General features: G+C 44.7%; 1 protein-coding gene across 1 annotated transcript in view; it reads left to right on the top strand.

The window, feature by feature from the left end:
- Positions 1 to 388: 388 nt before the first annotated feature.
- Positions 389 to 21,298, top strand: part of LOC119850912 (sodium channel protein type 5 subunit alpha-like) — a 133,839-nt gene continuing 112,929 nt past the window's right edge. Inside the window, exon 1 of the mRNA XM_043509707.1 lies at positions 389 to 460. The gene's annotated coding sequence lies outside the window, so the exon portion shown is untranslated. The remainder of the gene's footprint in view (positions 461 to 21,298) is intronic.

The raw sequence follows: 21,298 nt of genomic DNA, 5'->3' as shown, positions 1-21,298 counted from the left end.
GGATAGAATAATATTTTAAAGTAATATTCTGCTAGGAACCTCCCCAACTCTTTGCTTACTCGGGCTACAGCCTTTCCCATGAGATCTCATAAAATCACATTAGTTAATTTCACATCTAAACAAATACACTCTCCTCCCTCTCTCCTTTCCCCACATATACACACCCCACATGAAAATAACACGCTGTCTGGAGTAAGAGCTTAGCCAGCGTGAAGAGGAATTGCTTATGAGAGAAATAGAGAAGGTGATACCATGAAAGAATTTTCTGACCCTCTGGAGATAACTGGACTGAAACTTTTTTTCTCTTTGAATATAACCTTTGTTTAGAAGATGTGGAAAAGAATGCAGGTCTTACCTGCTTAATACACTCTTGTTTCTTCTTGACAACAGGAAGATATATGGTGGAAACTTTTATCTGCTTAAGAGGAATTCAGGAAACTAAGCAAAACCTTTCCTCAAGGTGAGTGGTTTGTACAAGACATTAACAGTGAATAGGAGTTAAAGAAAATGTAAATATTTACTTCTCATCTAAGAAGAGAAATGGAATTTCTCCCACTCCAATTTTGGTGTATGTTATGCCTATGATTTCAGATGATGTGGATAAATTGGGACAATGATAACATATAAAAGAAGTAGTAGATGGATCAATAATTTTGTATTATTGCTCTTATGCTGAGATGCTGGATGTATGACAGTTATAAAATAAAGATTTCTTTTTTATATGTTTTACTTCAGAATTCAAGGGCCTCATACAATCTGCAATTATTTCAATAAATTGAAGTTTGATACCTCATTATCTTATCTGAAAATGAATAGGTTTATTTTATTTAATGTTAAACTGATTCTGAATAACCCTTTATATACTAAAGTGGGAAAAGAATAGATATTAATGTTCTTTAGTCATCTAAACCAAAAGAGAACAAGAAAAGAAGTGGGGCCACTATGCAGTGAGGATGGGGAGTAGAGAGGAAGGATAATCAAAGTATGGTCCAAAACATAAATGAATACCTTGCCTCACTTTTCAATAAGGGTGATGTATAATATGGGGGCAAAGGCAGGATGGTGAATGGGAATGAATGTATAAAAATTTAAATTTCCACATCTGAGGTGGAAGCAAAACTCAAAGAGCTTAATGATCTCCAGTCAGGGAGAATTGATCATCTCCATCCCAAAATACTGGAAGAATTGGCATATGAAATAGCCAATCCTGTAACAAAGATTATTAATAAATCTATCAAATTGAGAAAGGTGCAGTATGAGTGGAGAATAGCAAATGCAGTACCTATATTTAAGAAAAGGTAAAAAAATGTTTTGGGCATTTACAGGCCTGTTAATCTGATCGAAAACCTTGCATGCTATTCAGAACAAATTCTGAAGGAAAAAATAATCAGACATGAAGATAAATGGAATAAAATGTCTCATGTGTTCACCAAAAGTAGATTATGCGAGACTTAATTGATATCTATCTTTGATAAGATAACTGATTTTTTTAGACAAGGGAAATCAGTAGATGCAATCTATCTGGACTTTAGTAAAGAATTTGACACAGCAACACATGGAAAATTATTAAATTGGAAAAGATGGGTATTAGTACAAGAATGGGTAGATGGATAAGGAACTGTCTAAATGAGAGATGCCAACAGGTTGTGCAGAAAGGAGACATATTGAGCTTGAGGGAGGTTACTAGTGGAGTTCCTCAAGGATTTGTCTTAAGACCAGTCTTATTTAATACTTTCATTAATGATCTTGGGACCAAAAGTAGGAATGGGCTGTCGAAAGTTGCTAATGAGACAAAGTTGGAAGGCATTATCAATACAGAGGAGGATTAGAATATTATAGAAGAAGAACTGGGTGACTTTGAGGCTTGGAGTAATAAAAATGGAATCAAATGTAACAATATAAAGTACAAAGTCATGCAGTCAGGGACTAATAAGAATTTTTTTCCACCAAATGCATCCGATGAAGTGAGCTGTAGCTCACGAAAGCTTATGCTCTAATAAATTTGTTAGTCTCTAAGGTGCCACAAGTACTCCTTTTCTTTTTGTTATAAAATGAGTGCTCATCTGTTGGAAATGATGGAGGAGGAGAAAGACTTGGGTGTATTAATCAATTGCAGAATGACTGAGCCACCAATGTTATATGGCCATGAAAAATGAAAATGCAATCCTACAATGTATAAGGTAAGGTATTTCCAATAGAGATAGAGAAATGTTAATGCTATTGTACAAGGCACTGGTAAGACCTCATCTGAAATATTATGTACAATTCTCATCACCCATGTTCAAGAAGGATGAATTAAAATTGAAAAAGATACAGAGAAGGGCTATGAGGATGATCAGAAGAATGGGGAGTCTACCTTAGGAGAGGAAACTCAAAGAGCTTGGCTTGTTTTAGCCCAGCAAAAAAAACCCCAAATGCTGAGAGGGGATATGATTGCTCTTTATAAACACATCAGGGGGTAAACCAGAGAGAAAGAAGAGTTATTTCAGCTAAAGGACAATGTTAGTGTAAGAACAAATGAGTACAAATTGGCCATGAATATATTTAGGCTGGAAATTAGGTTTCTAACCCTCCAAGGGGTGAGACTCTGAGACAGCCTCCCAATAGAAGTAAGGCAAATAACCTAAACTACTTTTAAGATGAAGTTTGTTAAGTTTATGAACTGGGTTATATGATGGGTTATATGCCTGCAATAGCAGGGAACTGGACTTGATGACCTGGGAGGCCCCTTCCAGACATACCTTCCTATGTTAGGGTTGATTTTTTTTTTTAATCAGAAACTTAATTTAGTCTCTGTTTTGTTTGTCAAACCAAAAACACTTAATTGGGAGACTTGGAGGATGATGATTAGTGATTGTGGTTTTATCAAGATGACCTGCAGGGCAGTGACTCCAGTGAGCCCAACATTGGTGGAGAAATGAATTAAATAATGGTGAAGCCAAGAGAAAAGTGTCTGAGAATAAACTGGATAGGTGGTGGAATTTGAGCGGGAAAGTGAAAATAAAGTCTTGAAACACATTTAACTGACAGACGCACGTCTCTTTTTCCTTTGATCGAGTAGGGGGGATTAAAGGTCTCCGTCTAGCCACACAATCAGAGGCTCGCTCACCTGCACATCTACCAGTGTGCCATGTACGTTGGCCAAACTGGACAGTCTCTACGTAAAAGAATAAATGGACACAAATCAGATGTCAAGAATTATAACATTCAAAAACCAGTCTGAGAACACTTCAGTCTCTTTGGTCACTCGATTACAGACCTAAAAGTGTCAATTCTTCAACAAAAAAACTTCAAAAACAGACTCCAACGAGAGACTGCTGAATTGGAATTAATTTGCAAACTGGACACAATTAATTTAGGCTTAAATAAAGACTGGGAGTGGATGTGTCATTACACAAAGTAAAACTCTTTCCCCATGTTTATTTCCCTCCCCGCCCACCCCCCACCCCCCATTGTTCCTCACACGTTCTTGTCAACTGCTGGAAATGGCCCACATTGATTATCACTACAAAACATTCCCGCCCGCCCCCCAGCTCTCCTGCTGGTAATAGCTCACCTTACCTGATCACTTTCCTTACAGTGAGTATGGTAATACCCATTGTTTCATGTTCTCTGTGTACATAAAATCTCTCCACTGTATTTTCTACTGCATGCATCCGATGAAGTGAGCTGTAGCTCATGAAAGCTTATGCTCAAATTTGTTAGTCTCTAAGGTGCCACAAGTACTCCTTTTCTTTTTGCGGATACAGACTAACACGGCTGCTACTCTGAAACTTGAAGACTTTCAGAGCTGACAGTTGTTGGATCTCCGTTCATGGAGCTTGTGTGCATTTCAAAGTCTTAGGTGTTTTGTACTGCTAAATCCTGAATAGTTTTTCAAATGTTGTGATTTTTAACTGAGATTATTTTCTGGGATGAGGGAGATCAAATGTTTGTTTTTAGTCTTCGCTTTTTTGCCTAGGATAAGTAAGGCAGGTGGAGATCTGGCAAGCTGGCAGCTTTCATTGTCTATATTGTCTTATCAGATCACATTTAATGCAAAATAAGACCTTCATAGATGAATTCTGCTTATGAGTTTCAGCTTCTTTAAGAAAATGTATTTTAAAAAATGAGACAGCTAAATTACTAAATAATACAGGATAGAATTTGATACAATTTGTGAACTTTTTCCAAGTTGTGGTTCAAAGTTTTCAGTCTTTGGCTGATCTTCTGTATTTTTTTTTAATTGCTCAATCAAATTTAATGCAGAGATCATTTAAAATAAGGGTATTATACTCTTGTACGCTTAAGGTTTCCTCATTTTTTTTATTGATTGGTTTTTCTGATGTTTATTCTAAACAATGTATGTCTCATTTTAGAAGTAATAATTAAATTTCTCTCTGCTTTGAGGAAAAATAGCTTGGCACAGCTTAGAGTAACCTCAGGGCTAAGGATGGAAAGATCTTTGACATGTATACTAGATAGTGACTTCAGCCACAACAGTGCAAATCCAGAGTAACTCCATGACTTCAGCAGAGTTACACTGGGTTTACACTTCAGTGTAACTAAGATCAGAAGCAAGCTTCTTGTAAACTGCTACAAATAGGTAGGCAAAATGGGGTGTGTTAAAGACAGCATGGTATTTTCAACTCTTAATTTCTTTGTTTTCACCTTACTTTATACCTTTAAAAAAACTCCTCGTTGTTTTTGCTGATGCAGACTAACACGGCTACCACTCTGAAACCTATACCTTTAAAGTTATTCTAATTTGTTGTTGTATTAAAATTTCTTTTTTTAAATGGGAGAACTAAAATAGTCTTAAAATACAAAAATTGTATTGGTTTGCTTTAAAATATATTTTAACTGCATTAATATTAGACTGTCAGTTTCATTTGTTCATTTAAAATGATCAGAGTTTCATGGAGTACAACAACAAAAGGCCTAATCTGCATCTTTGAATTTTTCTGCCAGTCCTAATGCTGTCATACCCTGCTTCTGGAAGATCCTGGTCAGATGGCTTAGAGCCAGGGCCGTCCCTAGGGGGATCCCGGGGTGGAAGTGACGAATCCGTCACTTCTGGAACCAACCCGTCACTTCCAGTACAAACTGCTCCGGGAGGCAGGTAGGGGAGGCTGGGAGAGGCAGTACCTCCCCAAGCAGCCAGGCGTGGCTCTGCCCACACTCTGCCCCCCCCCGGCTCCGCTTCAGCAGTGCCGCTGGGCTCCAGGGGGCTAGGACTATGCCACCAGCCTTCCCTGGGGAGGCTGCAGTGCCGCCGTGCCACCCATGTGCACCGGCCCACAGGGCCCCCCAAAGCACGGGGTCTGAAGAGGTTGCCCCAATTCACTGTACCCTAAGGATGGCTCTGTCTAGAGCCCTGGTTCATGACCTATTTACCATTGTGGACTGCATATGCAGCTCTCTCTGTGTTTGCATCCACACAATAGATATACTATCTGTACATCTACACGATCAAAAAAAGGTTTGGTATTTGTTATATGAGAGCAATAGGATTCAAATTGATAAATAACTTTCATTTCAATGTGGGCAAATATCTATCGAGTGCATTTTAAATTAGCAAAATAAGTCAACATTAACTGTTAAAAGTAATAAATTTTACTGTATGTATGCCATAGATGGCATGGCATGATGTATTCCCACCCTGATTTCTGCGCTGCTGGGCTAAGTGCCCAGAGAGCTCGACTGCGGAGCCTGCCTACAAAGGTGGAGAGCCTAACCTAGTGCAGAGCTCCCCCTTCCCCCAGCTAGAGACTGCCCCCCACCATGCATCCAGTTCCCCCACCCAGGAACTGCCCCCAGCCCCTTCCCAGGCTGCCCCCCCAGCCAAGGAATGTTCTCCATCAGCCAAATACCTTGGGACTATCTCCCCATCATCCAGACCCCACCCCCACAACACTGGGTTGGAACATATGCCTGCTCAGCACTCCAGGGACTGCCCCTCCAGAATCCAGTCCCCCTCCCAGGGACTGCCCCCCAGCATCTCCCATCAACTGCCCTGCCCCTGAAGGACTCAACCTACCCATCCAGGGACTGTCCTCAATGGTGCAAATGGAATCCATTTCTTACCGGTATGGGGGGCACGTGACCTCTTCATGGGACCCTCCACATGATTCCGCCCTGCCCCTAGCCCAGGGCCCCCACACTCTCCCTGTGATCCACCACCCTTACTTGGTGGGGAGGCTCTGTCCTCCTGCAGTGACTTTGGAGCCGCAGCGGCGAAAGGAGCAGAATGTGGGGCCACCAGGAGGCCCTACGCCTACAGCTTCTCTGGTGCAGCTCCACCACCCCAGCCCTTCCATCCAGGGTCTCCTACGTCTGTACAGCAGCCAACCCTGCTGCAGGACCAGGGCTGGGGGCAGTACAGAGGAGCTGCTGCTGTGGGGCTGCCTGGTGGCCCCAGGTTCTGCTCCTTTCCCTGCTGTGGTTCCCAGGAGATCCCGGGAGAGCCCTGAACCACGGGAAACTGCAGTGGGGAAAGAAGCAGAACGCCAGCAGCTCCTCCGTCGGCTACGCTGTTCCATCCCCAGCCCTGTCCTCCAGCACGGCTGCTGCTGGGAGATGGAGGAGACGCAGCTCCATGGAAGGGCAGGGGTCAGGGCTGGGGTTCTGCTCCTTTCCCCAATGGGAGGGGCAGCGGGGAAAGGAGCAGAGTGCTGGCAGCAACTCTGGCAGCTGTAGCGCCCCCAGCCCTATCCTCTGGCGGGTCTGCTGCTGGGAAACAGAGGAGACACAGCTCCGTGGAAGGGCAGGGCATGGGGCTGGAGGTTCTGCTCCCTGTGGTTCAGGGCTCTCCCAGGAACCGCAGCGGGGAAAGGAGCAGAACATGGGGCCACCGGGCAGCCCCACACCCTCAGCTCCTCCGCAACTAACTCCGCAACTGTCTCCACAACTGTCTCACTGGGATATAATTGAAGAATTTTGAACTATATATTTCTTGAATCCTGTGTGTGTGGGTGTGTGTGTGTGTGTGTTAAATACTGATATGTTTTTACTTAGCAAAAGTTTAGCTACCTCAGAACTCCCCTGAGTGAAAACTATTTTAGAAATGCTTCTTCTCCCATTGAAGTCAACAGGAGTTTTGCCACTGTCATCTGTGACAACAATATCAAGCCTTTACTTCCTGTGTAGCACCTAACAGTTGCTCAGAGGTCAAGACATTTGTACAAAAATCTGGACCAGAAAGCATACTCTGGCTTGGATTCCCAGCTCTGGCCAAGGCACCATCAGCAGGGATTCCAGAGTCTTTTTTGAACCCTACCCCCAATTTTAGGCCAGCGAGGCCCTGACTTGCCTGGTCCCTAACCATATATTAGAATACTTTTGCACTAGCTGCTAATAGTCCTCAGGAGAGGATAATATAACAATATTCACTTATATTTAAAGAATTTTTTGCATTTTGAAGGATGTTTGCTCTCCCTTCCTCAAATACGTTGTTAAAGTCTTCAACAAAACAACAACATTAACTGTGAGGAGGCATTTTAAATTAGTTTTTTAAAAACCTTTGAGACCGGTAGACTTTTATGGAAGCATTTGTGCTGATGAGCATTTGTGTAACATTTGGCAAATAGCAAAGCAAATATTGTATTCCCTGTGAGCATTGCACAGAAATGGTGTCATTTCATACATCATTCACAACTCTCATCATCAATACCACAACATCTGAATTATCCTGAACAACAAATAACAAATATGGGTTTGGACTTTAATACATCAGAGCAGGTTTCATTTTAATTTCACCACATTACAGGCTGCACTGATTTCAAAGTCACATACATAATACAAAATTGTAAAGAATAAAAATGAAAAGAATGTTGGATATATTGGCCCTGATTCAGGAAAGCACTTAATGCTTTCCAGAATAGGGATGTATTTAAGAATGTACTTGTGTGTTTTTCCTAAACTGGGGCCACGGGCACACATCTCATCCTCCTACATTGGTAATTAAGAGCTTTTTTTCCCCAAACAAATTCTCCTTTCCAGAACTTTTGATTTGATTTTTTTTTCTCTCTTGGTTTTGTGCCTGACTCTGTACAGTCTCATCCTCCTAGCCTGGTGTTAAAGGCTACAGTTCTAGAATGAAATGCAGCCAATTTTCAAAGAAACTGAAATGGTGAAATAGTCATATTAATGATGACCAATAGGGCTATTTTGGAACACAAGATCTGCAGTTTCTTTACCAGAGCAATTGGTCAACACTACCAGAATATACTGGGGAATCTTGCTGTGGTGTATTGAAAATTATGTTAAAATTACAAGCTGTCACTTTGTTTCAAGGTGTTTTCTGGTCCTCTTTACAGGTAAGGGCCTCTGTAGGGAATCAGGTGAGCTGGGTCTTAAGCGGTTAGTCTGCAAAGGGCAGGATCAGGCCCATCTTAGACCTGCGAGAACTCAACATGTTTATGAAGAAACTCAAGTTCCGCATGATCTCTCTGGCCTCCATCATCTCTTCGTTGGATCCAGGAGACTGGTATGCCACCCTCGACTTGAGGGACACATACTTTCGCATAGCAATAACTCCATCCCACAGAAAATACCACTACTAGTTCACAGTCCTCCTGTTCAGCCTGTTGGTGGCACCTCGAGTGTTCACCAAGTGCATGGCAGTCGTGACTGCATTTCTGTGCAGGCAACAGGTGCAAGTGGTCCCGTACCTCAATGATTGGCTGATCAAGGATCAATCCAGGGCTCAAGCGGAGGCACAAGTCGACTTTATAAGATTGACATTCGATGAACTGGGCCTTCTTCTCAATATGGACAAATAGATTCTGTCCCCGGTTCAGTGGCTAGAGTTCATAGGGGCAGTATTGGATTCGACACAGGCCAGGGCATACCTCCTGGAAGCAATGTTTCAGGCCTGAATGACATCATTCAAAGTCTCAGGCAGTTTCCCAGCACCACAGCAAGGAATTGCTTGAGATTGCTAGGACACATGGCAGCTTTTACCTATGTAGTACAGCATGCCAGACTGAGACTTCAGCCTCTTCAGTCGTGGCTGGCGTTAGTGTATCGGCCAGTCCGGGACAGTTTGGAGAGGATGGTAACCCTGCCTCGCCCGGTACTAGACTCCCTCCTGTGGCGGCTCGACCCACAAGTAGTACGTGCAGGTGTCCCCTTTACCAGCCCTCAGCCATCCCTCTCCCTAGTGACAGATTTGTCAGCTCTGGTCTGGGGAGCACATTTGGGAGAATTGAAACACAAGGCCTCTGGTCTCAGGTGGAGCTCCCTCTTCACATCAGTGTCAGAGAGCTGAGAGTGGTGCATCTGGCTTGCCAGACTTTCCGAGCCCACTTGATAGGGAGATGTGTATCAGTTATGACAGACAACACTATGGCATTGTTCTATATCAACAGAGGGGTGGGGGTGCACATTCCTCTCCACTGTGCCAGGAAGCCCCCATGCTGTAGGACTTCTGTGTAGAGTACTCGATACATCTGCAAGCATCGTACCTCCTGGGAGTGCAGAACGAGTTGGAGGACTACCTCAGCAGGTTGTTCCACGGCCTCGAATGGTCCCTTCTCCCAGATGTGGCAAACTCAATCTTCCATCAGTGGGGTTTTCCCCAGATAGACCGGTTTGCCATGCAATGCAACAGGAAGTGCCAGCAGTTTTGCTCTTTCCTGAACCACAGCCCGGGCTCCATCATGGACTCGTTCCTCCTCCCATGGGGAGGCAGTCTCCTATACGCGTTCCTGCCCATTTCCCTCGTTCACAAGGTGCTCTTCAAGATATGGAGGGAACAAGCTTTGATGATATTGATAGCTCCATCCTAGCCCTGCCGGCACTGGTACTCATCACTCCTGGAAATGACTGTGGAAGCCCCAATCACCTTGTCACTCTTCCCGGACTTAATAACTCAGGATCACAGCCATCTCCAACACCTGAACCTCGAGTTTCATAGATTCATAGATATTAAGGTCAGAAGGGACCATTATGATCATCAAGTCCAACCTCCTGCACAACGCAGGCCACAGAATCTCACTCACCCACTCCTGCGAAAAATGTCTCACCTCTGTCTGAGTTATTAAAGTCCTCAAATCGTGGTTTAAAGACTTCAAGGACTTTAAAGACCTCACGGCGTAGAAGCTCCATGGATGAACCCAATGGAGCTCTCGTGCTCAAACCTGGTTAGACAAGTCCTCCTTGGCAGTAGGAAGGTTTCCACCAGGACTACCGACCTTGCCAAGTGAAAGAGAATTTCAATCTGGTAGGTGCAGCACCGTTCGTCCCCAACACTCACCTTCGTGCTACTTATATTAGACTATCTCCTTCCTCCATCTCAAGCAGCAGTGGCTGTCCAAGTTATCTATAAGGCTTAATTTGGCCGCCATCTCTGCCTTTCACCAAGGAGCAGAAGGCTGCTTGGTCTTTGCTAACCCTATGGTTTCCTCAGTCATTTCCTTAAAAGTCTTGACAGGCTATACCCACAGGTCCGATAGCCGGTCCTGGCTTGGGACCTCAATCTGGGCCTTTCCAGATTCCTGGGACCACCCCCTGAACCTTTGGCAATGTGCTTCCTGCTCTATCTGTCTTATAAAGTAGTGTTTCTGGTAGCAATAACCTCGGCCAGAAGGGTATCTGAGCTCAAGGCCCTGACATCAGAGCCCCCTTACACTGTGTTCTATAAGGACAAGTATCAGAAGGGTAGCCGTGTTAGTCTGTATCCACAAAAACAACAACGAGCCAGGTGGTGCCACCCGACTTGTTTTTATAAGGACAAGGTTCAGATCAGACCCCACCCAGTTTTCCTCCTGTAGGTTGTCTCCGAGTTCCACATCAACCAGGACATCTTCCTCCCAATATTCCATCCAAGCCTTATTTGAGCGGCAGGGAGTAAAGGCTTCACTCATTGGATGTCTGCAGAGCGCTAGCCTTCTACATAAAGAGAACGAAGCTGTTCCAAAAGTCAGTCCAGTTATTCGTGGCAGTGGCAGACAGGATGAAAGGTCTTCCTGTCTCTCCTCAGTGAATTTTGTCATGGATCACATCTTGCATTCATGAGTGCTACAACCTGGCGAAGGTGTCCGCTCCTCCAATCGCTGCACACTCTACCAGGGCTCAGGCCTCTTCAACGGTATTCCTGGTGCAGGTTCCCACCCAGGAAATCTGCAGAGCAGCAACGTTGTCCTCCATACATCCTTTCACCACACACTATGCAATTACCCAGCAGACCAGAGACGATGAGGCCGTTGGAAGAGCAGTGCTCCAGTCAGTGTACGACTCTGACCCCACCTCCTGAACTTGGGCCTGTGAGTCACCTGATTGGAATGGACATGAACAAGCACTTGAAGAAAAAAAACGGTTACTCACCATATGGTAACTGTTCTTCGAGATGCGTTGTTCATGTCCATTCCAATCCATTCCATAGGGAGATGTGTATGTCAGAGCCGGCAAGAAGGAACTGAGGGGGTGGTGGGCTGGCAGGGTTCTATATTGAGCACCATAAAGGTGCTACTCCAGGGAGTGCCCCGGACAACCCAACGGATGCTGCTATGGGAAAAATCTCCCGGCTACTGTGCACGTGCGTGCGCACACACCAGATTGGAATGGACATGAACAACACATCTTGAAGAACAACAGTTACAAGAAGGTGAGTAATTGTTTTTTTTGCTGACATAAGTGGTAGTGTAGACATAGTCTATGTGGTCAAAGGCCTTTTTGGCATCTAATGAACTAACAGCTAAAGGTTCTTTAGAATGTCTCAAAGCAGCAATAATATCTATCAGTTAACACAAATGATCTGAACCATTTCTATTATGCAGGAAGTTTATCTGATCTTTCGTATAACGTGAGAGAACTTTTTCATTGTAAGAGCTTTAGCTAAGATCTTGGTGTCACAGATGATTAATGATTTTGGCCTGTAATTACTACGTAGTCCAAGTCTTTCCCAGATTTATGAATAACTGAAATTAAAGTTTCTCTTTGAGTATGTGGAACCTTTTCCTCATCCTTGGCCTCACTGAACATATTCAATAATCTAGGGGTTAAAATTTCCCAGAACTTTTTGTAAAATTCAGTAAGGAATCCATCTACACCAGAAAACCTTCATTTCTTTTATAGCCCGTGGCAGTTCTGCAATTTCTAGAGGTGCATCTGAACAGTCAGATCTCTGGGAGAGACAATCCAATAAAACAGCTATTTAGGGCTTCTATACTGATTTCCTCTTCAGCTAAGTATAGTTTTGAATAAAGCTATTGAAATTGTTTGTTAATATCTGACTGTGTTGTGTATAATTTATTGCTACAATCTTACTTTGTTAGCTTCAAACAGAATAAAGCAAACTCAGCCTTGTGGGACAAAAGGTTGTTGATTTCATATATTAGATTGATGAGGATTCGGAGTTTCTTTGGGGAGGGTGCAAACATAGTCTATATACAAGATCTTAATTTCCTTTGCAAGGGTATGAATTCTGTGATCTCTGCATTTCTTTTTAAAGGTGGCAAAAGAGAGGATATATCCTGTGATGAAGATTTTACAGTCTTCCCAAACTGTTGCATCCATTTGGGGGCAAATGGAATGTTATTGATTGGAGAGAGGGAACAGCAAGAGGGAACTGCCAGGCAATAGAGTTTCAAGGAAGGAACATGTTAGCTGCTTCTCAAGAAAGTAGATTTGCCATGTCTTGATAGAATTAATGGAGAAAAAGAAACAAGAAAAGAATGTAAATGGACAATTATCCAGGTTATGAATATGGGCTGAATTCACCCTTGGCATAAGTGGGCATAAGTTCCCATTGACTTCAGTTGGGAGTTGGATCTGCTTACACCAGCACTGAACCTTGTACATTTGTTTTTTTAAAGTACATTGTCACTCTTGCAGGTTAAAGTTAATAAATAAGATGTAAGCAGAGTCAGGATGAGCTTCACCCTGACATCTGGTGGTGAGTTATGGCAAGTTGTGGAAAAGAACTTCAGGGGCTGATCTCATTTGCATAGGCACACCCACCCCACCTAGCATTAGCCCATAGCTGCCCAAATGGTCACTTTGGCTGCTGTGGGATCCCCAGTTTCTCTGTTACTGGGGCAGAAAGAATAAATTGTAATTATCCTGATTATGTGATAATTACACATAATGTACTTGGCCTTTTGTTATGATGGAGGGACTCACCATCAAATAAGTAGCACTCGCTAGGCAAGGGACATGGGTTCCAAAAGTCAGTGAATTGAGAGAGGCTGGGGATAGGTATTAATACCTGGTGGTATGGGGCCCCTGGTGAGGGCCTTACATGCTAATTGCACTTCCTCCTTTTTCCACTGTGGAATATCAGAGCTAATTTTGATTCCATTAGGAGTCTAGTTACAGACTGCTGAGCTGAATTCACTTTGGGCTAATGGTGCATCAGCACTGAGGCTCCCCTACTACAGGCTGCTGAGCTGAATTCACTTTGGGCCAATGGTGCATCAGCACTGAGGCTCCCCTACTACAGGCTGAAATCACAAAAGAGCTAAACTTACTAAGAGCTGAAATCATTGAGTGTTGTGTTAAGTAGTGGGGGAGCCTGAAGATATATTGTGGAGCAGTTTGTGGGACAGCTGGCAGAGCAGAGCAACTCTTGGAGCAGAGCAGAGCTGCTTGTGGGACAGCTGGAGCGGCTCATGGGACGGCTGGCAGAGCGGAGCGGCTAGTGGATCGGAGCAATTTGTGGGACGGCTGGTAGAGCAGAGCGGAGCCCCATGGAGAGGTGGGGCAATTGGCTTTGGACCACGTAAGGTGCCCCTTAAACCCCCTGTCATAAATATAAAGGGAAGGGTAAACACCTTTAAAATACCTCCTGGCCAGAGGAAAAACCCTTTCACCTGTAAAGGGTTAAGAAGCTAGGATACCTCGCTGGCACCTGACCAAAATGACCAACGAGGAGACCAGATACTTTCAAAAACTGGGGGGAGGGAGAAACAAAACCCCTCTCTCTCTGTCTGTGTGATGCTTTTGCCGGGGACAGAACAGGAATGGAGTCTTAGAACTTGGTAAGTAATCTAGCTAGATATGCGTTAGATTCTGTTTTCTTTAAATGGCTGATAAAATAAGCTGTGCTGAATGGAATGTATATTCCTGTTTTTGTGTCTTTTTGTGACTTAAGGTTTTGCCTAGATGGATTCTCTATGTTTTGAATCTAATTACCCTGTAAGGTATTTACCATCCTGATTTTACAGAGGTGATTCTTTTTACTTTTTCTTCTATTAAAATTTTTCTTTTAAGAAACTGAATGCTTTTTCATTGTTCTTAAGATCCAAGGGTTTGGATCTGTGGTCACTTATGCAAATTGGTGAGGATTTTTATCAAACCTTCCCCAGGAAAGGGGGTGTAAGATTTGGGAAGATTCTAGGGGGAAAGACGTTTCCAAACGGACTCGTTCCCAGTAACCGGTGTTAGACATTTGGTAGTGGCAGCGAAAGTCGCAGGGCAAAAGGTAAAATAGTTTGTACCCTGGGGAAGTTTTAACCTAAGCTGGTAAAAATAAGCTTAGGAGGTTTTCATGCAGGTCCCCACATCTGTACCCTAGAGTTGAGAGTGGGGAGGGAATCTTGACATGGTGGCAGAGTGGTGGGATTAACTTGAAATCATTTTGAAATCAATTTGAGATTTTTTTGAACCAGAAGCACAGATTTGAAAAGGAAATATTTTTTTTTTCCTTTTGGGCTGCTGGAAAGCAGGTTTTAAACTGAAAGCAGTTAGAGGTTTTTTTTTCTCTCTGCTTTGGGGCCAGAGCAGAGACAAAAGGGAATTGTCTTTTGTGAGCTGGAGTTTTCTCTACCTAAAGGCAGGGTAGTTAACCTCCTGCAGGGAAATTCACCAGTCTTCACAGACCTGAAGTTTTTTTATGTTTTTTTTGTTTTGTTTTTACCTAAGAGTAACTAGAGGGGTTTTCTGCCTATTTGCCTGTAGACAGCCTTTTTTTTTTTTTTTTTTTTTAAAGGATTTTCTGTAGGCTGAGAATCACTATCAGAGAACATAGGTATCCAGACAGCACAGCAAAATTTTACAAGCCAAGGTTTTTTTTGTTTTGTTTTCTTTTCTTTCTAACTCTCGGGTGTAAAGTTAGTTAAAAACAGAAAGGTTAGGATGACAGACTCCACAGTTCAACAAAAGCTGGAATGAGCCAGATTTGAGGCTGAGGAAGAACAAAAGGAACATGAAAGACAGATAGAACTCATGCGGATGAAAATGGAGGATAAGGAAAAAGAGAGGAAGCATGTGGAGGAGGAGAAGGAAAAAGAGAGGATGCATGCACTCGAGATGGAGAAGGCAAAGGCTCAGCAGAATATACCAACAAACCCTAGCAATCCTTCTTCAGATACCACTTCCCATCCCAGAAAGTTCCCCACCTACAAGGCAGGCGATGATACCGAGGCCTTCTTAGAAAACTTCGAAAGGGCCTGCCTTGGGTACAGCATCTCTACAGACCAATACATGGTAGAGCTGAGGCCGCAGCTCAGTGGACCCTTAGCTGAGGTGGCGGCTGAAATGCCTAAGGAACACATGAACAAGTATGAACTGTTTTAAAACCAAGGCAAGAGTCAGAAAGGGGCTAACACCCGGGCATTCCTGTCTGCGGTTCAGAGCCCTAAGGTGGAAACCAGAGGTGTAATTTACCCGACATGCCTACCACATTGTGAAACATTGGGATGCCTGGATTTCAGGAGCAAGTGTTAAATCTCCAGAAGATTTGCCCTTCCTAATGCAAATGGAGCAGTTCTTAGAGGGTGTTCTTGAGGAAATAGAAAGATACATCTTAGATGGGAAGCCCAAAACTGTAATCAAGGCGGGGGAGATTGGAGCCAAATGGGTGGAGGTGGCAGAAAAGAAAAAAACTGGTCACAGTTGGAGCAGATACCAGAAGGGACAACCTCAGATCACACCCTACTACCGGGGGCAGCCCAAGGCTCCAACTACCCCCCAAGGAACCCTCCAGCCACCTTATCGTCCCGCCACACTGTTCTCCAGCAACCCACCTCGCCCCAGTGACCCGTCAGCTGGATGATGTTTTTAAATGTAACGAGCCGGGGCATGTAAAGGCCAACTGCCCCAAGAACCCCAACAGATTACAGTTCATTGCACTGGAATCACACCAGAGGTCCTCAGGCCCAGATACCTCCCAGATACCCTCAGAGCGGAGGGAAACTGTGAGTGTCAGCGGGAAGAAGGTCACCGCGTGGAGGGACACTGGAGCACAAGTGTTGGCTATACATGCTTCCTTAATGGACCCCAATTTAATCGACCCAGAGATCCAAGTGACGATTCAACTCTTCAAGTCCAACTTTTTCAATTTGCCTATAGGCAAGTTGCCTGTCCAGTACAAGGGCTGGTCAGGAACGTGGACTTTCGCAGTCTATGATGATTACCCCATCCCCATGCTGTTGGGGGAAGACTTGACCAATCATGTGAAGCTAGCCAAGAGGGTGGGAATGGTCACCTGCAGCCAGGCTAAACCAGTCATCACACCTAGCTCTGTTCCGGAAACATCTACCAGGACCCGGTCAGAGGTGATGGACCGGCACCCCAGGCCAATGTCTGCAACAGCAGTAGTGGATCCAGTCCCAGAGACCCAGATAGAGCCAGTCCCAGAACCGGAACTGGTGGAACAACTAGCACCAGACCCATTGCCAGCACTGAATCCAGAGGGCCCAACACCAGAGGGCCCCACCCAACCTGAACTGGCAGCAGCCGATAACCCTACACAAGAGGCTGAGCCGGAGCCTGAACCCCAACATAGTGCACCAGCGGAGAGTGGTTCACAGTCAACGGAAACAGCCCCATCTCCTACATCACTTCCAGAGGGACCAAGCCTAGGTCCACAATCCAATGAGGAACTGATGTGTCCAGCATCAAGAGAACAGTTCCAGACCAAACAGGAAGCAGATGAAAGTCTCCAGAGAGCTTGGACAGCAGCACGAAGCAACCCACCGCCTCTCAGCTCTTCTAATCGATCCAGGTTTGTTGTAGAAAGAGGACTTTTATATAAGGAAACTCTTTCTGGTGGACACCAGGAAAACTGGCATCCTCAGAGACAGTTGGTAGTTCCAACTAAGTACCGGGCCAAGCTCTTGAGCTTAGCCCACAATCCTCCTAGTGGCCATGCTGGGGTGAACAGGACCAAAGACTGGAAAATCATGGAGCAGGTCCTCAAAGAATCAATCCTGAAGCACTTAGAGGAGAGGAAAGTGATCAGGAACAGTCAGCATGGATTCACCAAGGGAAGGTCATGCCTGACTAATCTAATCGCCTTTTATGATGAGATTACTGGTTCTGTGGATGAAGGGAAAGCAGTGGATGTATTGTTTCTTGACTTTAGCAAAGCTTTTGACACGGTCTCCCACAGCATTCTTGTCAGCAAGTTAAGGAAGTATGGGCCGGATGAATGCACTATAAGGTGGGTAGAAAGCTGGCTAGATTGTCGGACTCAACGGGTAGTGATCAATGGCTCCATGTCTAGTTGGCAGCCGGTGTCAAGTGGAGTGCCCCAGGGGTCGGTCCTGGGGCCCGTTTTGTTCAATATCTTCATAAATGATCTGGAGGATGGTGTGGATTGCACTCTCAGCAAATTTGCGGATGATACTAAACTGGGAGGAGTGGTAGATACGCTGGAGGGGAGGGATAGGATACAGAAGGACCTAGACAAATTGGAGGATTGGGCCAAAAGAAATCTAATGAGGTTCAATAAGGATAAGTGCAGGGTCCTGCACTTAGGATGGAAGAATCCAATGCACCGCTACAGACTAGGGACCGAATGGCTCGGCAGCAGTTCTGCGGAAAAGGACCTAGGGGTGACAGTGGACGAGAAGCTGGATATGAGTCAGCAGTGTGCCCTTGTTGCCAAGAAGGCCAATGGCATTTTGGGATGTATAAGTAGGGGCATAGCGAGCAGATCGAGGGACGTGATCGTTCCCCTCTATTCGACACTGGTGAGGCCTCATCTGGAGTACTGTGTCCAGTTTTGGGCCCCACACTACAAGAAGGATGTGGATAAATTGGAAAGAGTACAGCGAAGGGCAACAAAAATGATTAGGGGTCTAGAGCACATGACTTATGAGGAGAGGCTGAGGGAGCTGGGATTGTTTAGTCTGCAGAAGAGAAGAATGAGGGGGGATTTGATAGCTGCTTTCAACTACCTGAAAGGGGGTTTCAAAGAGGATGGCTCTAGACTGTTCTCAATGGTAGCAGATGACAGAACGAGGAGTAATGGTCTCAAGTTGCAATGGGGGAGGTTTAGATTGGATATTAGGAAAAACTTTTTCACTAAGAGGGTGGTGAAACACTGGAATGCGTTACCTAGGGAGGTGGTAGAATCTCCTTCCTTAGAGGTTTTTAAGGTCAGGCTTGACAAAGCCCTGGCTAGGATGATTTAACTGGGACTTGGTCCTGCTTTGAGCAGGGGGTTGGACTAGATGACCTTCTGGGGTCCCTTCCAACCCTGATATTCTATGATTCTATGATTCTATGAAAGACCCTTTGGGGAGGTCATTCCATTGGGAGGGAATGGGCAAGGATGTTTCTACCTATGTCCGGTCTTGTGAGGTATGCCAAAGAGTGGGAAAACCCCAAGACCAGGTCAAAGCCCCTCTCCAGCCCCATCATTGAAGTTCCATTTCAGCGAGTAGCTGTGGACATTCAGGGTTCTTTTCTGAAAAAGACACCCAGAGGAAAGCAGTACATACTGACTTTCATGGATTTTGCCACCCGATGGCTGGAAGCAGTAGTTCTAACCAACACCAGGGCTAAAAGTGTGTGCCAGGCACTAGCAGACATTTTTGCCAGGGTAGGTTGGCTCTCTGACATCCTCACAGATGCAGGAACTAATTTCCTGGCAGGAACTATGGAAAGCCTTTGAGAAGCTCATGGGGTAAATCACTTGGTTGCCACTCCTTACCACCATCAAACAAATGGCCTGGTGGAGAAGTTTAATGGAACTTTGGAGGCCATGATATGTAAATTTGTAAATGAGCATTCCAATGATTGGGACCTAGTGTTGCAGCAGTTGCTCTTTGCCTACATAACTGTACCACATCCTAGTTTAGGGTTTTCACCATTTGAACTTGTATATGGCCGCGAGGTTAAGGGGCCATTACAGTTGGTGAAGCAGCAATGGGAGGGATTTACACCTTCTCCAGGAACTAACGTTCTGGACTTTGTAACCAACCTACAAAACACCCTCCGAACCTCTCTAGTCCTTACGAAAGAAAACCTACAGAATGCTCAAAAAGAGCAAAAACCCTGGTATGATAAACATGCCAGAGAACGTTCCTTCAAAGTAGGGGACCAGGTCATGGTCTTAAAGGTGCTCCAGGCCCATAAAATGGAAACGTCGTGGGAAGGGCCATTCACGGTCCAGGAGCGCCTGGGAGCTGTTAATTATCTCATAGCTTTCCCCACCTCCAACCGAAAGCCTAAGGTATACCATATTAATTCTCTAAAGCCCTTTTATTCCAGAGAATTAAAGGTTTGTCAGTTTACAGCCCAGGGAGGAGATGAGGCTGAGTGGCCTGAAGATGTCTACTATGAAGGGAAAAGTGCTGGTGGCGTGGAAGAGGTGAACCTCTCAATGATCCTTGGACATATGCAGCGACAGCAGATCAAAGAGCTGTGCACTAGCTACGCACGACATTCTCAGCCACCCCAGGACTGACTGAACAGGCATACCACTCCATTGACACAGGTAATGCTCACCCAATTAAAGTCCAACCTTACTGGGTGTCTCCTCAAGCTAAAACTGCTATAGAACGGGAGATCCAGGATATGCTACAGATGGGTGTAATCTGCCCCTCTGACAGTGCATGGGCATCTCCAGTGGTTCTAGTTCCCAAATCAGATGGGGAGATATGTTTTTGCATGGACTACCATAAGCTAAATGCTTTAACTCGCCCCGACAACTATCCAATGCCGCGCACAGATGAACTATTAGAGAAACTGGGACGGGCCCAATTCATCTCTAACTTGGACTTAACCAAGGAGTACTGGCATGTACCGCTAGATGAATCTGCCAAGGAAAGGTCAGCCTTCACCACCCATGTTGGGCTGTATGAATTTAATGTACTCCCTTTTGGGCTGCGAAATGCACTCGCCACTTTCCAAAGACTTGTAGATGGTCTCCTAGCGGGATTAGGAGAATATACAGTCACCTACCTTGACGATGTGGCCATATTTTTGGATACCAGGGCGGAACACCTGGAACATCTACAAAAAGTCTTTGAGCGCATAAGGGACGCAGGACTAACTGTTAAGGCTAAGAAGTGTCAAATAGGCCTAAACAAAATGACTTACCTTGGACACAGGGTGGGTCAAGGAACTATCAACCCCCTACAGGCCAAAGTGGATGCTATCCAAAAGTGGCCTGTCCCAAAGTCAAAGAGACAGGTTCAATCCTTCTTAGACTTGTCCGGTTATTACAAATGATTTGTACCGCAATACAGCCAGATCGCCACCCCACTGACAGAACTAACCAAAAAAGAAACAGCCAAATGCCGTTCAGTGGACCAAAGAGTGTCAGAAGGTCTTTAACCAGCTTAAAGCGACACTCATGTCTGACCCTGTACTAAGGGCCCCAGACTTTGACAAACCATTTCTAGTAACCACAGATGCGTCCGGCCGTGATGTGGGAGCAGTTTTAATGCAGGAAGGACCAGATCAAGAATTCCACCCTGTAGTGTTTCTCAGCAAGAAGCTGTCTGAGAGGGAAAGCAACTGGTTAGTCAGTGAAAAAGAATGTTACGCCATTGTCTACTCTCTGGAAAAGCTACGCCCATATGTTTGGGGACGGCGTTTCCAACTGCAAAGCGACCATGGTGCGCTACAGTGGCTTCATACTGCCATGGGAAATAACAAAAAACTTATTCGGTGGAGTTTAGCTCTCCAAGATTTTGATTTTGACATCCAACACATCTCGGGAGCTTCTAACAAAGTGGTTGATGCACTCTCGCATGAAAGTTTCCCAGAATCAACTGGTTAAAATTGTCCTTGAGATATGGAAAATATTGTTAGTCTTTATATACTTGGTAGTATATTTAGAGGTGCATGTGTCTTATTAACTCTGTTTTTTTTCTAGAGCTCCAGGAAGAAATCCCAGCCTTGACACGTCCCCCCACCCAGGTTGGGAGGTAAAACTCTGCAGATAAACTTTTGAGCTCTGGTGCTGTCCTGACCAGGGACAGAGACTTTTGGGTTGTTGGACTTTGGGTTGCTGGACTCAAGAACCAAAGGGAAAGGAGATGCCCCAAATTGCTTGGGGTGGGTTTTTTTTTGCTCATGGGTTGTGTTATGAATCCTGTTGGTGGTGTTTCCCCAACATAATGCCACATTGTTTCTCTCT

The sequence above is a fragment of the Dermochelys coriacea genome, chromosome 2 (genome assembly GCF_009764565.3).
Source record: "Dermochelys coriacea isolate rDerCor1 chromosome 2, rDerCor1.pri.v4, whole genome shotgun sequence".
NCBI lineage: Eukaryota > Metazoa > Chordata > Testudines > Dermochelyidae > Dermochelys > Dermochelys coriacea.
Note: the sequence above shows the minus strand (reverse complement) of the source record. Positions and strands in the feature narration are given on the sequence as shown.